The 13,836-nt window shown below is 46.0% G+C and overlaps 1 protein-coding gene across 1 annotated transcript in view; it reads left to right on the top strand.

Annotated features, from left to right (window-relative positions):
* The window catches only part of LOC132808065 (zinc finger protein 850-like), a 60,742-nt gene that overhangs the window by 28,161 nt on the left and 18,745 nt on the right, over positions 1-13,836 (top strand). The gene's annotated exons all lie outside the window — the stretch shown is intronic.

Genomic DNA, 13,836 nt, shown 5'->3' with positions numbered 1-13,836 from the left:
GAACACTCTTACACCAATTAGCAGAGTAAGGTTGAGGCTGAAAGGTCACTTTGGCAAGATGAGGTAACAGTCAGTAAAGTTAGCCTCACCTGCTAAATATGATTGACAGGAGGGGGACAATAAATATTTGGGACATGACATCAAATATCTGATTAATAATGAGTAGAGTCAGCCTGCTTGAGACTATTGATAATAAATATCTCATCATGACATTAGGAAAATATTAAGTAGGGTCTGGAATGCAAGACCATTGTTGCAAAAGCTGACACTAAATCTCAAACTGTGACATTAGAATAACATTAAGTAGAATGTAGGAAAAACTATAAGGGCACAACTAAAGAGATAATGGGAACTAAAATCACTGGTTTATTGTGTAGCTAGCGTGAGGTACTTTTGATTAATATAGTTGGACATGCTGATAAGCTTACAAACACACTGCTCAGCTGGAGAAAACACTGCCTCCTCTGTCCAGGAGTAAACGCTGGAAAGGTTGTATTGTTCCTGGGGAGGAGGATGGTCTCCAGCTACACTCTGATATCTATCAGCTAGTAAATGGGGCAGAACTATGGAATTTAATCTCCAGGCATTTTGGGAAATTTAATAAGGGAAGGAAGTACCGAACAAATACTACAGAGTGCTGAGGAACAAGGGAAACTAACTGTCCAAGTTCAGAGTTCCCCGAAGGTATCAGTACAGGTAAAACGGGGGATGAGGAAGGCATAGATTTGTACTTTTTCACACACAGGGTGGTGCGTGTGTGCAATGAGCTGCGAGAGGAAGTGGTGGAGGCTGGCACAAATACAACATTTAAAAGACAGCTGGATGGGGACGTGAAAGGGTAGGGTTTAGAGGGATATGAGCCAAGTGCTGGTAAATAGGATAGATTAATTTCGGATATCTAGTCAGCAGGGACGAGACGGACTGTTTCTGTGCTGGACAGCTCTATGGCCATCCACTTCATTTTGAAATGTTTTCACTACCACTTGGAACACCCTGTTAGGGTTCAGAGTGTGCCAGGTCCTGACATCTCCTTCCTCACGTCTCCTGTGCATTTTAAATCAATAATACTGGTTGTATGTTACTGGGTTAGCACTTTAAACACACAGACACATACATTATCATCAGAATTTCTATTCGGTACAGACAGTGATGACTTGTTTCAACTTTGCTAACAGGGTATCAGAAGGGGAGGATCTGCGGACAGAAATCTTGGAAGAAATTCCATAACAAGATCTGACAGGGTCACTCAATATCATTGGGGAGGTTGAGTCTGGAAAGAGAAATCCATTTGACCTGCTTCAAAAGTACTGGACATCAGTGTGAGCAGAGAAGCACTCAGAGAGGAACACACCAGTGAACTGAGCTTTAACTGGTTACACAGAATGAGTGTATGTGTCCCAGGGAGCTGACTATGGGGAGGAGTTTTAACCAGTTACACAGACTGAGAGAGGGGCTGGGGCATTTATTTTACCCTGGAGCATCACTGTGCCACCGTGCCACCCATAGGGCGACCAGAAGTGTACTCAGTACACTACACACGGTCTCACCAATATCCTGTACAACCTCAACGTGATGTCCCAACTCCTACACTGAACGGTGTGAACAATGAAGGCAAGTGTGCTAAACGCCTCCTTCACCACCCTGTCCAGCAATGATGCAACTTTCAAAGAACTATGTCCCCGATTTGGAGATGTCGGTGTTGGACTGGGGTGTACGAAGTTAAAATTCACACCACACCAGGTGATACTCCAACAGGCTCATTTACAAGCATTAGTTTTTGGAGCGCTGCTCCTTCATCAGGTGGTTGTGTCTTATGACCCTGCTCCACAAACACCCCATGGAGGAGCAGCGCTCCAACAGCTGTGTTTCCAAATAAACCAGTTGGACAATAACCTGGTGTTGAGAGATTTTAAACTTTATGTACCAGAACCCCTCCACGCAGCCCCACCCCCCCCCCCCCCATGAATCTGTTCTACAACACGATGCAGGGCCCTACCATTAACTGTTCAAGTCCTGCCCTTCCCTGTTTTAGCAAAATGCAACCCCTTGCCTTTACCTGTCACTCTCTCAGACACACACACCCTAACACCCACACCATCTCACAGGCTTATACTCCAACTCACACACACTTCATTAGCATGCATGCACAAACTCGCACATGCGCAAACATACACACTCGTGCAGATACAGTCACACATCAGTCAATGAGGTGAATTTGCATTTGCAGAATTATATTTGCAGATATAAATATTCAATTTTGCTCAAAAAGCACACAAACTGTAGGCCGTCAATCCATGTAATATTTTATAAATTCCTACTTTGATTAATAGAACCAGTCTGATTCAAGATTCGGACACAGACACTTTGTGCAGTATCTGAGCTGAGATGTCATCTATTTTTATAAAACCTTAAATTATCTCGAGAGGGTGAATTACAAGTAGTTCTGGGGTTTACATATTAATGAACTGAAACCTGAAACCCATGGTAAAAGATGAAAGATTAATCTGCAATCTAGATTTGTTCAATATATCCTATCTGTTGCATGACACTGTGATCTTTTGCTATAAATTCTGTGTCTTATGACCCTGCTCCACAGCTACCTGATGAAGGAGCAGCGCTCTGAAAGCTCATGCTTACAAATAAACCTGTTCGACTATTAGCCGGTGTTGTGTGACTTTTAACTTTATCCACCCAGTCCAACACCGGGACCTCCACATCATTTTCAGTGGACACAGCCCACACCTCCCAGTGCTGCCAGGAAACTGTACAATGCCGATGACATGGTGTAGTACCTGCACTCTTGAAAAATTTACAATTTCTAACAATACTGGTTACTCATTCACTGCTGCAACTGATACACAACATTGGAAACATAGTACAGGAGGCTGTCAGAAATGAGCACAACAGGTCAGGCAGCATCTGAGGAGCAGGAAAATCAACGTTGCCTGACCTGCTGTGCTTTGCCAGCACCACACTAATCTTGACTCTGATCTTCAGCATCTGCAGTTCTCACTTTCTCCTGTAAGAAATGAGCAGTTTTAAAACAAAAACCTGTTGAGTTCAAAGCTCTCAATGAGAGTCTGAGCTCGGCGTGAAGTTCAGGTAATCTTTATTGTGAAAGGTTGTCTACTTGTCTACTTTCACTCCTTCTCGAATTGATAACACCTGGGTGTAACTAACCTCGAGCTTTTCGAGTCTAATATCTCGTACCTTATTCTTTTCCTGAGTGAACACCGATGAGAAATGTTCATTTAGCACCTCTCCGATCTCTACAGTGTCCACACTCCACTTCCTACTTCTGTCTTTGACTGGCCCTATTCCTACCCTAATCATCCTTTTATTCCTCACATACGTATAGAAAGCTTTAGGGTTCTCCTTTATTCTATTTGCTAAAGACAGCTCATATCCTCTCTTTGCTCTTCTTAACTCTCTCTTTCAATCCTTCCTAGCTGATCTGTAATTCTCTATCGCCTAATCTGTACCATCTTGCTTCATCAATACATAAACATCATGGAACAGCGTCATAAGACACAGAACTTATATCAAAAGATCAGTGTCATGCAACTGATAGAATATATTGAACAAATTTAGATAGTCTTCATCTCTTAGAATGGTTGCGGGCTTTGATTCATTAATATGTAACAGAGTTCTTGAGATGACTTAAGGTTTTATATTAAAAAAAGACATCTCCGCTCAGACAATGCATGAAAGGTGTGAGATTTGAGTCTGTCAATATTCCAATCTTGAATCAGACTGGTTCTGTTTCCAAAGTCGGAATTTGTAAAATATTACATGGATTGACTGCCTACAGATTGTGTGCTTTTTGAACAAAATTGAATGTATCTGCAAATATAATTCTGCCAATACAATTTCACCCCAAAGAGTAGTGTGTGTGTGTGCATGTGAGAGTGTGTGCATGTGAGTTTGTGTGTGTGCACGCTTGGGAAAGTGTGTGTGTGAGATGGAGTATGAGGCTGCGAGTGTGAGAGAGTGTTGAGGAGTGTGTGTCTGTCTGAAGGGTGTGAGGGAGAGGCTTAATAAAAGCAGGGGGTTGTGCAGATAATGGTCAGGCCATTAGTCACTTATAGAACAGACAGACATGGGGTGGGGGTGAGGTGTTGTGGTGTTCAGGTACTTAGTTCTATGGAAGTTGCATCACTGGTAGACAGGGTGGTTTTCAGACGGCATCTCGCAACATTGCCTTCATTGTTCACACCATTGAGGAGAGGGGTTGGGACATCATGTTGAGGTTGTACAGGATGTTGGTGAGGCCACTTTCAGAGTACTGAGTACAGTTCTGGTGGCCCTGTAATAGGAAGAATACTATTAGAGAGGGTTTAATAAAGATTTACCAGGATGTTGTACGGACTGGAGGGTTTGAGTTATAAGGAGAGGCTGGGACTTTATTCACTGGAGCACAGGAGGTTGGGGGTTGACCTCATTGAGATTGATAAAATCATGAGCAGTGGAGGTAAGGTGAATAGCAAATGGCTCTTGTTTAGCGTAGGGGAACTTAAAACTAGAGGGGGAGGGGGTGTCATTTTTTTAATGTAAGGAGAGAGATTTAAAAGGAAGCGGAGGGGCAACATTTTGAAAGAGGGTGATTTGTATGTGGAATGACCTTGCTGAGGATGTGGTCGATGCAGGTACAGTGACAACATTGAAACAGCATTTGGATGGGTACATGAATAGAAAGGTTTAGAGGGAAATGGGCCAAATGCAGGCAAGTGGGATGTGGGAATATGTGTTTAAATGGAGCGGTGAGCTTTCCCAATGTAGACAGGGCTCCTCGAAACGTGGCAGTGTCCCCCCCTGCAGCTGCAGAGCGAGACAGGAGAGTTTGTTTTTGTGAATGAGCAGTTGTAGCGCGAGGTGGCTGTTGCTTGGTGACGGTGAGGCTCCCCCGGCCCCGCCCATCCCCCCGTGCAGACGTCACGCGGGGGCGAAGGCGGTTGGGAGGAGAAGTCGCTCGAGCGAGGAAGCGGCGGGAGGGCGGCCGTTAGGAAAATGGCGCCGTGCGGCCCGGGGCAGACACCCGGCACTGGCCGCCGCCGCCGCCTTCCTGGCGCAGCTGCTGTGTCACGGCCACACCGGCCGGCTGTACAGCAGCCAGGAGCCGGTGAACATTCTGGAGGCGGATGGGGTTAAGGACCTGCTTGGGAACTGGTCGGGCGCCTGGGTGGTGGAGTTCTTCTGGTCGTGGGGCGGCCCCTGTGTCAACTATGGGGCCACCTGGAAGGTACTGGGCCCGGGAGGTGAAAGGTGAGGCAGGTTGTGGGGGGGACGGAGGGGAAGGAATGTGGGGCCTGTCCTGTCATAGTCACATTTTACACTCACTTTCCATCTGCTTTTACTGGCGCTTGTGCTGTTTACCCCTCACTGTGTGTTTAATCCTTGTGCTGTTTACCCCTCACTGTGTGTTTAATCCTTGTGCTGTTTACCCCTCACTGTGTGTTTAATCCTTGTGCTGTTTGCCCTTTGCTGTTACTTGTGCAATTGCTGAGGGTAGTGTGTAAATACTAGTGAAGGATACTATGCACCAGCATGTATATGTTCCTCAGTCATTGAAGGGGCAGGACCTGTTGAGAATGGTTAGTAAAGTATGTGGTGAACTAAGCCTTGTTAACATGGAGATGGCTTGGTACTTGAAAATATATACTTTGTATTATTTAGAGTCTCTCAGTTGTACAGCATGGGAACACATTCATTTGGTGCAACCTGTCCATGCCAACCAGATATCCTAAATGAATGTAGTCCCATTTGCCAGCACTTGGCTCATATCCCTCTGAACCCTTTATATTCATATACCTATCCAGATGCCTTTTAAATGTTGTAGTTATACCAGCCCCCACTGCTTCCTCTTGCAGCTCATTTCATACATGCACCACGCTCTGCAGGGAAAAGTTGCCCCTGTGGTACCTTTTATATCCTTCTGCTCTAACCCTAAACCTATGCCCTGTAGTTGTGAACCTCACCCCTACTCTGGGGAAAAGACATTTTAAAAAAAGTTGAGCAGCCAGCTATAAAATGTTGAGCCTCAGAGGGGAAAAAAAACTGTGGCTGTACCCTTTATTTCTCCTCTTGGCATTTGAACACTTAAAATCTGTCAATAACATCAGCATCGCCACAGAGCACATTGCGACTGCTCCTCGGTGTGAACAACAGCGCACCTGCTCGCTCATGTCACCAATACATTGTCCAGGCTCCTCGCTGTCAGCAGAAAAGGAGACATCGCTTATCTCTGTTCCTGAAGGTTTTCACTTTATTCTTAACGCTGTGTCCTCTGGTCCTAGTCTCTCCTACCGATGGAAACATCTTCCCAATGTCATTGCACTGTGGGGATGAAGTCCTACCCTGTCCGGTTATTTCTGCTGGTGGGTGACACTAGGCCTCCAGTTTAGAGGGAGTAGCTTTCAGACAGAGATGAGGAACTGCTTTTCCCAGAGGGTCGTGAGTCTATGGAATAGTCTAGATTAGAGTGGTGCTGGAAAAGCACAGCAGGTCAGGCAGCATCTAGAGCACAGCAAGCTTGATGTTTCGGGCAAAAGCCCTTCATCAAAATCTATGGAATACTCTGGCCAAGGAAGCAATAGAGGCAGCTTCATTAAGTATATTCAAGACACAGTTGGGTGGGATTTGGCCTGGTAGGGGAATTAAGGGGTTCCTGTGACAGTGCAGGGAGGAGGAGATGAGATGATGGATAGATCAGCCATGATCTTAATGAATGACGGAGCAGGCTCACTTGTAGCAACTGGAGTGAATCCAGAGAGGGAGCAGACTTTACAACCTCAGGTATGTGTCTTGGTTACCCGGGTGAGGAGAGACATAAGGACAGGTTGGGACTTTTTTCCGTAGCTTGCCAGAGTCTGAGGAGTGACCTTATATGCTTTTATATCATCATGAAGGGCATGGATAGGGTAAATAGACATGGTATTTTCCTTTGAATGGGGCAGTCCAGAACTAGAGGGTAATAGGTTTAGGATTGAGTGTGTGGTGCTGCAGCAAGTCAGGCAGCATCCAAGGAGCAGGAAAATTGACATTTCGGGGAAATGCCCTTCATCAGGGAAGTGTGTGTCAGAGTTTGTATATAAGACTGCATGTATTTGCATGTGTGCCTGCTTGATAAAGTGAGATTGAGATGGAGAATGCACCTGCGAGAGGGTGTGTGTGTTGAGGGGGTGGTGTATGTGTATGTCTGAGAGAGAGCGTGTGTGTATGAGAGGGGTATGGCTATAAGTAAGGGGTTGCATTTTGCTAAAACAAAGGAGGGCAAGACTTGAACAGGTAATGGTAGGGCCCTGGGTCATGTTGTAGAACAGAGACCTGGAGGTGTTCAGGTTCATTGGTCTTGGAAGTTACATCACTGGTAGATAGAGAGGGGTGAAGAAGGTGTTCAGCACACTTGTACTCAGCATGTGAACAATGAAGGCAGGTGTTGGGACATCATGTTGGAGATGCACACAGAAAGTACATTATTCAGATGGTGATAAGTGTCTGGAACGCATTGCCAGCAGAGGTAGTAGAGGCAGGGACAGTAGATTCATTTAAGGTGCATCTGGACAGATGCATGAGTCGTTGGAGAGCAGAGGGATACAGATTCAGGAATTGGGCGATAGGTTTAGACAGAGGATTTGGATCAGCTCAGGTTTGGAGGGCTGTAGGGCCTTTTCTTTGTTCTCCATTAAGGTTGTACAGGATGTTGGTGAGGCCATTTGTTTTGGAGTACTGAGTATAGCTGTGGTCGCCCTGTAATGGGAAGAATAGTGTTAGCGGCCGGACCAATGAGGAGCACTGGAACACCAGAGGGAGTCTGGTCCTCCTACCATTCAGAGCAGCCCTATTGTCTGAATCTGAGACGTCGATTTTCCTGCTCCTCGGATGCTGCCTGACCAGCTGTGCTTTTCCAGCATGACTTCAATCTTGACCCATGAGCTTCTGAAGCTGCTGCTGCTCCTCCCTCTTTGAATGAAGATTGAGATTCATCCAAGACTGTAATTTCCTTCGTCTGTCCAACAGCACACACTTCTCTCACTCCCTTTTCTATTTCTTTTATTTTCTTGCTGGGATCCAATTGTTGACTTGCAGCAACTGAAAAGAAAGGGAGTGAATCCAGAAAGAGACCAGACTCTGGAAAAGCTGGTCCCGGTCTGTGCCTCAAACACCTGCCAAGTGCAGTACCACAGTGTGAAGTTATAGTCTTTGCTGTGGGAAAAAAAGCAGAAATGAGGTGTATTGTTTAAATGGTGATATATTGGGAAGTGGAGAAAGTGAGGACTGCTAATGCTGGAGATCAGAGTCAAAACGTGCAGTGCTGGAAAAGCACAGCAAGTCAGGCAGCATCCAAGGAGTAGGAAAGTTGACGTATCGGGCACAAGTCCTTCATCTGGAATGATGTGGTTTAGGGTGAGGGGGGAAAGATATAAAAGAGACCTAAGGGGCAGCCTTTTCATGCAGAGGGTCGTATATGTATAGAATGAGCTGCCAGAGGAAGTGGTGGAGGCTGGTACAATTGCAACATTTAAGAGGCATTTGGATGGGTATATGAATAGGAAGAGTTTGGAGGGATATGGGCCGGGTGCCGGCAGGTGGGACTAGATTGGGTTGGGATATCTCGTTGGCATGGACGGGTTGGTCCAAAGGGTCTGTTTCCATGCTGTCCATGTCTATGACTCGAAGACTCTGTGTGGATGTCCAAAGAGGCCTCCGTGTCTTCCTACACCAGTCACTGCCAGTTGTCAGACAGGTGCAGCAAGCAATCAGCAAGGCAAGTGGTATATTAGCAAGAGGAATTGAGTTCAGAAGTGGGGATTTCTTTCTTCACTTCAGGGATCATTGAATATATTTAAGGCTGAGTTTTGATCAACAGAGAAGTGGATGGTTAGTGGGAAGGCAAGAAAATAATTTTAAAACCAGTACAGAACATTGACAGTCATTCAGTGTAGAAACATACCCTTCAGTCCAACTAATCCACGCTGACTATATTCAGAAATTAACCTCATCCCACCTGTCTGTGGTTGGCCCATGTCCCTCCGAACCTTTCCTATTCATCTACTTATCCAAACATCTTTTAAACGTTACTGTTCCTGCATCTACCACTTCCTCTCGACTTCATTCCACACACGAACCACTCTCTTTTTAAAATAAAAAGGTGCTCCTCAGGTCTTCAAAATTGTTCTACTCTCACCTTAAACGTTTGCTCCCTAATCTTGAAATGACACCTGCCGTTCAGACAGGATAGTGAAGATGATGTTTGGTATGCTTTCCTCTGTTGGTAAGAGCATTGAGTGAAGGAGTTGGGAGGCCATGTTGCGGCTGCACAGCACCTCGGTTGGGCCACTTTTGGAATATGGTGTTTAATTCTGGTCTCCATCCTATGGAAGGATGTTGTGAAACTTGAAAGGGTTTGGAAAAGGTTTATAAGGCTGGTGCCAGAGTTGGAGGGTTTGAGGGAGAGGCTGAATAGGCTGGGACTGTTTTCCCTGTAATGTCGGAGGCTGAGGGGTAACATTATATAAGTTTATAAGGGGCATGGATAGGGGTGAATGGCCAAGGTCTTTTCCTTAGGATAGGGGAGTCCAAAACTAGAGGGCAGAGGTTTGAGCTGAGGGGGCAAAGATTTAAAAAGGACCTGAGGGGCTACTATTTCACATAGAGCGTGTTGCATGTATGGAACGAGCTGCCAGAGGAAGTGGTGGAGCCTGGTATCATTGCAATATTTAACAAGCATCTGGATGGGTACGTGGAGAGGCAGCGTTTCAAGGGAAATGGGCCAAATGCTGCCAAATGGGAATAGATTGATTTCGGATATATGGTTTGCATGGACGAGTTGGGCCATGTTTCTGTTTCTGTTTCTGTGTCTGACTGTAATTGTCTTCGGTGAAAGCAGAAGAGTGGTTGTGAAGGCAGGACCTTCAGAGCAGCTTTCAAAGATGTTTTGCCCTGACTGGGATCGGAAGAAATTACAATGAAATATTTCATTTGGGAGACAGCAAGCAACTAAGTGAGCCCATGTGGGATTTCGGTGGAAACTAGGAATTCGTTGCACTGTGGGGATTTAGAATATCCATTCTCTCTCTCGCCACCCTCTGACCCTGTCCAGTCAATCATCCCACCCTCTTACCATTCATTCTCTCTCTCACCCCCACCTTTTGCCCACCCACCCACCCACCCATTCTGTTCCCTCCACCACCCCCCCATCTTCTGCTTCTTGTCCTTTCTCTTCCCACCGATTGCCCACGTACATGTTCTCTATCTCTCTCTCCCCCCACACTCTGCAGCCCCCCCCCCTCATTTGGTCTCTGCTCACACACTGGACCCCACCCCATTTTCTCTCACTCCTCCACAATACGCTATCCCCCCATTTTCTCTCTCTCTCCGGCCCCTCTCACATTCTGTCCCAGTTCCCCCAGTCTTTCTCTGCCCCCTGTCCATTTTCTCTCTCTCTCTCTCCCCCCCCCCCCCCCCACAACATTCTCTCTTTTCTCCTGTCCATTCCCGTCCATGACCCACGTCAGCCCCTATCCATTCCTCCAACCAGCCTCAGCACCCCCTGTCCATTCCCCCTGCCACCTACACCACCCCTTGACCGTCTCCTGCATCACCCACATCAGCTCCTATCCATTCCTCCAACCAGTCACAGTATCCCCTATCCATTCCCCCTGCCACCTACAGTGCCTCTTGTCAATTTCCTCCAGCCACCCACAGTGCTCCCTGTCCATTCCACACCGGCCACCCACAGTGCCCCTGTCCATTCACCCCGCCACCCACGACGCCCCTGCCTAGTCCCCCTTGCCATTCACAGCACCAACTGTTCAACCCATAGCGCCCCCTGTCCATTCCCCCATCATCCACAGCTTCCCCCCCAAGTCCATTCAACCCGCCAGCCACAAGTCCCCCATCCATTCCCCCTGCCACCCAGAGCACCCCCTGTCCATTTCCCCCAACACCCTCAGTGCCCCCTGTCCATTCCCACCTCCACCAACAGCGCCTCCTGTCCATTCGTCCCGGTACCCACCGTGCCCAAATCCATTCCCCCATGGACTATAACCTGGTGTTGTGTGATTTTTTTTAAACCATATTCAGAAACGTCTGAAAGCATATACTTTTTTTTAAAAAGAGCTGCTGAAATCTTTCTGAAACTTTTATTGAAGTCTGCGCAGTTAGGCTACAGCTCAGGACAAGCTGTAAGGGGTGAATGGCCTATACTTAGTCTCGTGAAATTGGTTCCAACTATGTAGAAATAGAGTTGTAAAGCATGGACACAAGGACTTTCAGTCCAGGCTGACTAGATATCCTAATTTAATCTAGTGACCCATTTGTAAGCATTTGGCCCATGTTCTTCTGAACCCTTCCTTTTCATATGCCCATCCAGGTGCCTTTTAAATGCTGTAATTGTACCAGCCTCCACCACTTCCTCCGGCAGCTCATTCCAAACACACACCACCCTCTGTGTGAAAGAGTTGCCCCTTAGCTTCCTCATAAATATTTTCACCCTCATCCTAAATCTATGCCCTCAAGTTCTGGACTCGCTCCCACTACCCTGGGGAAAAGGCATTTAAAAAGTTGAACAGCCAGACAATGCAAAAGGAATAAAATCTTAAGCCACAGGAAAAAATGTGATTCTGTCCTTTTTTTTCCCGATTTGCATTTGGACGCTTAAAAACGTCAGTAATAATGGCATCTCCACAGAGCATACTGCGCATGCTCGTTGGTGTCAGTAAGGCACAACGCATATTTGCCGGTGTCAGCAAATCACTGCGCATGCTTCTTGCTCTCCGTCGAAAGGCGCGCGACCTACTTTTGACGAACCAATACAATGCCAAGGAGGACCGGAAGAAGACCGGTCCTCCTGCCAATCAGGGGCTCCCCATGGTGTCTGAATGCGGAAGGTGCTCCATGAGTTTCCGAACCTGCTGCTGATTCTCTGCCTCTGAATGAAGATTCACCTTCACGCCGGACTGCAACTTCCCTCCTTTGTCCCACTTCTGTGAGTACGGCGCTCTCTTTTGCCACTGCCGTTTTCCATTTATTTTTAATGCTGGGCTCAAGGGCCGTGGGTTTTACTCCCACAATCCAAAGGTGTGCAGGTTAGGTGAATTCCCCATTGTAATCAGGGATGTGTAGGTTTGGTGCATTACTCAGAAGTAAGTGTAGAGTCATAGGGAAATGGGTCTGAATGGGTTGCTTTTCGGAGAGTTGGTGTGGACTGGTTGGTCCGAAAGGCCTCTTCCCACACTGCAGGGGTTCTATAAATTATTGACTTGTAGAAACTGAAAGGAAAAGTTTTTTTTCCCCAGGAATCCTTTTCAGCTTTCAGGCTTCTCCAGCTCCAGTTATCATGAAGGAAAGGTCAAGCTCAGTGGGGAAAGGCTGAGGAATAGCATATCTTGGCTCTCACCCAAGTATTCTCCGAAGAAAACCATACACCTGGATGGGGACATGAATAGGAAGCATTCAGAGGGTTATGGGCCAAATGCTGACAAATGGGTCACTAGATTAATTTAGGATATCTGGCTGGCCTGGACTGAAGACTTTGTTTCTGTGTACTCATTACTCACGCCCCTTTTCTAGGTGTTCCCTATACCAGCTGTTATTTTCATGAAATAATCTGACAATTGTTGACTTCCATCAACCTATTCCATCCGGAGAAATTTCCTCTCTCTGCAAAGTGTGGTTCACGTTGGCAAGTTCAATCCTCCTCCGGTCCTCAGGAACACACTATAATGCGCAACGTTCTCAATGCCTGTTTAACGTTCAGTGGGGAAACTACTTTCAGTCAGAAATGTTTTTGGCAAATGCACTGCTCCCACGAGAGCTCATGGACCCACAGTTAAAATGCTTTTAACAGCCTGATTTTTTTATTTTCTCGCCTTCCCAGGATGCAGAATTTCTCTCACCAGAAATTGTTTGCCCTGAAAAAAATCCAGCAGGAAGATGATTATGGAGCTCTCAGTAAAAATGTCTCATGGGTCACCCAAGATTAGAAATGGAACAATATCTCTTTTCAAAGTTACTGTTCCATTTTCCCTTTCAAACCACCTCGAATTTAAGGTGTTCCATTGTAGCATTTAATTATGATCCATTAAAAGCAGTATCCTGTCTCATCTGAGTGAGGAACTGACTCAACAAGTGAAATAACTTTTCAGTCTGCTCTTTAGATGTGACATCCTCTCCCTCTCTCTGATGCAACAGGATTACCAGAGCTGGAAGTACCACTCTCTGAATACAATTGCTGATCGACAGTTTACTTCAACTGCTTAACATAAGGATTTAAAAGCTGCTAGCCCGATCTCGCGCAAAGCACAAAAAACAAACTGTTCACCCGTGCCTGCGCAGAGTAGAAATTTCACTTGGAATAGATCACAAAATAAGAACTGTTACCAGTCCCACAACTCATGTGTATCCCATGGACAAAGTTAAAAATCACACAACACCAGGCTATAATCCAACAGGTTTGTTTGGAAGCACTAGCTTTCGGAGCGCCGCTCCTTCATCAGGTGGCTGTGGAGAATGAGATCATGATCACAATTTATATCGAAAGGAGTCTAGTGTCATGGAAGTGTGACACATCAGACAATTTTAGATTAAATCTTTCACCTTTAGAATGGGTTTCTGTTCTTTGGCATGTTAATCCCAGAACTTGTTTTTTGTTACATTCTCAAGAATGTCATTCAAATGCACAGCTTTTCTAACAATGTGTGAATTCTGTCTGCACCCGAATGTTGAGTCAGACTGACGTCTTGCTTAGAGAAAAACTCTACATTTAAATGACATTTTTGAGAAGCTAATTTATAGAATAGTGTGTAGAGGTTCAGATGGATTGGCTGTGCTAAATTA

This window comes from Hemiscyllium ocellatum (assembly GCF_020745735.1).
Source record: "Hemiscyllium ocellatum isolate sHemOce1 chromosome 27 unlocalized genomic scaffold, sHemOce1.pat.X.cur. SUPER_27_unloc_3, whole genome shotgun sequence".
NCBI lineage: Eukaryota > Metazoa > Chordata > Chondrichthyes > Orectolobiformes > Hemiscylliidae > Hemiscyllium > Hemiscyllium ocellatum.
Note: the sequence above shows the minus strand (reverse complement) of the source record. Positions and strands in the feature narration are given on the sequence as shown.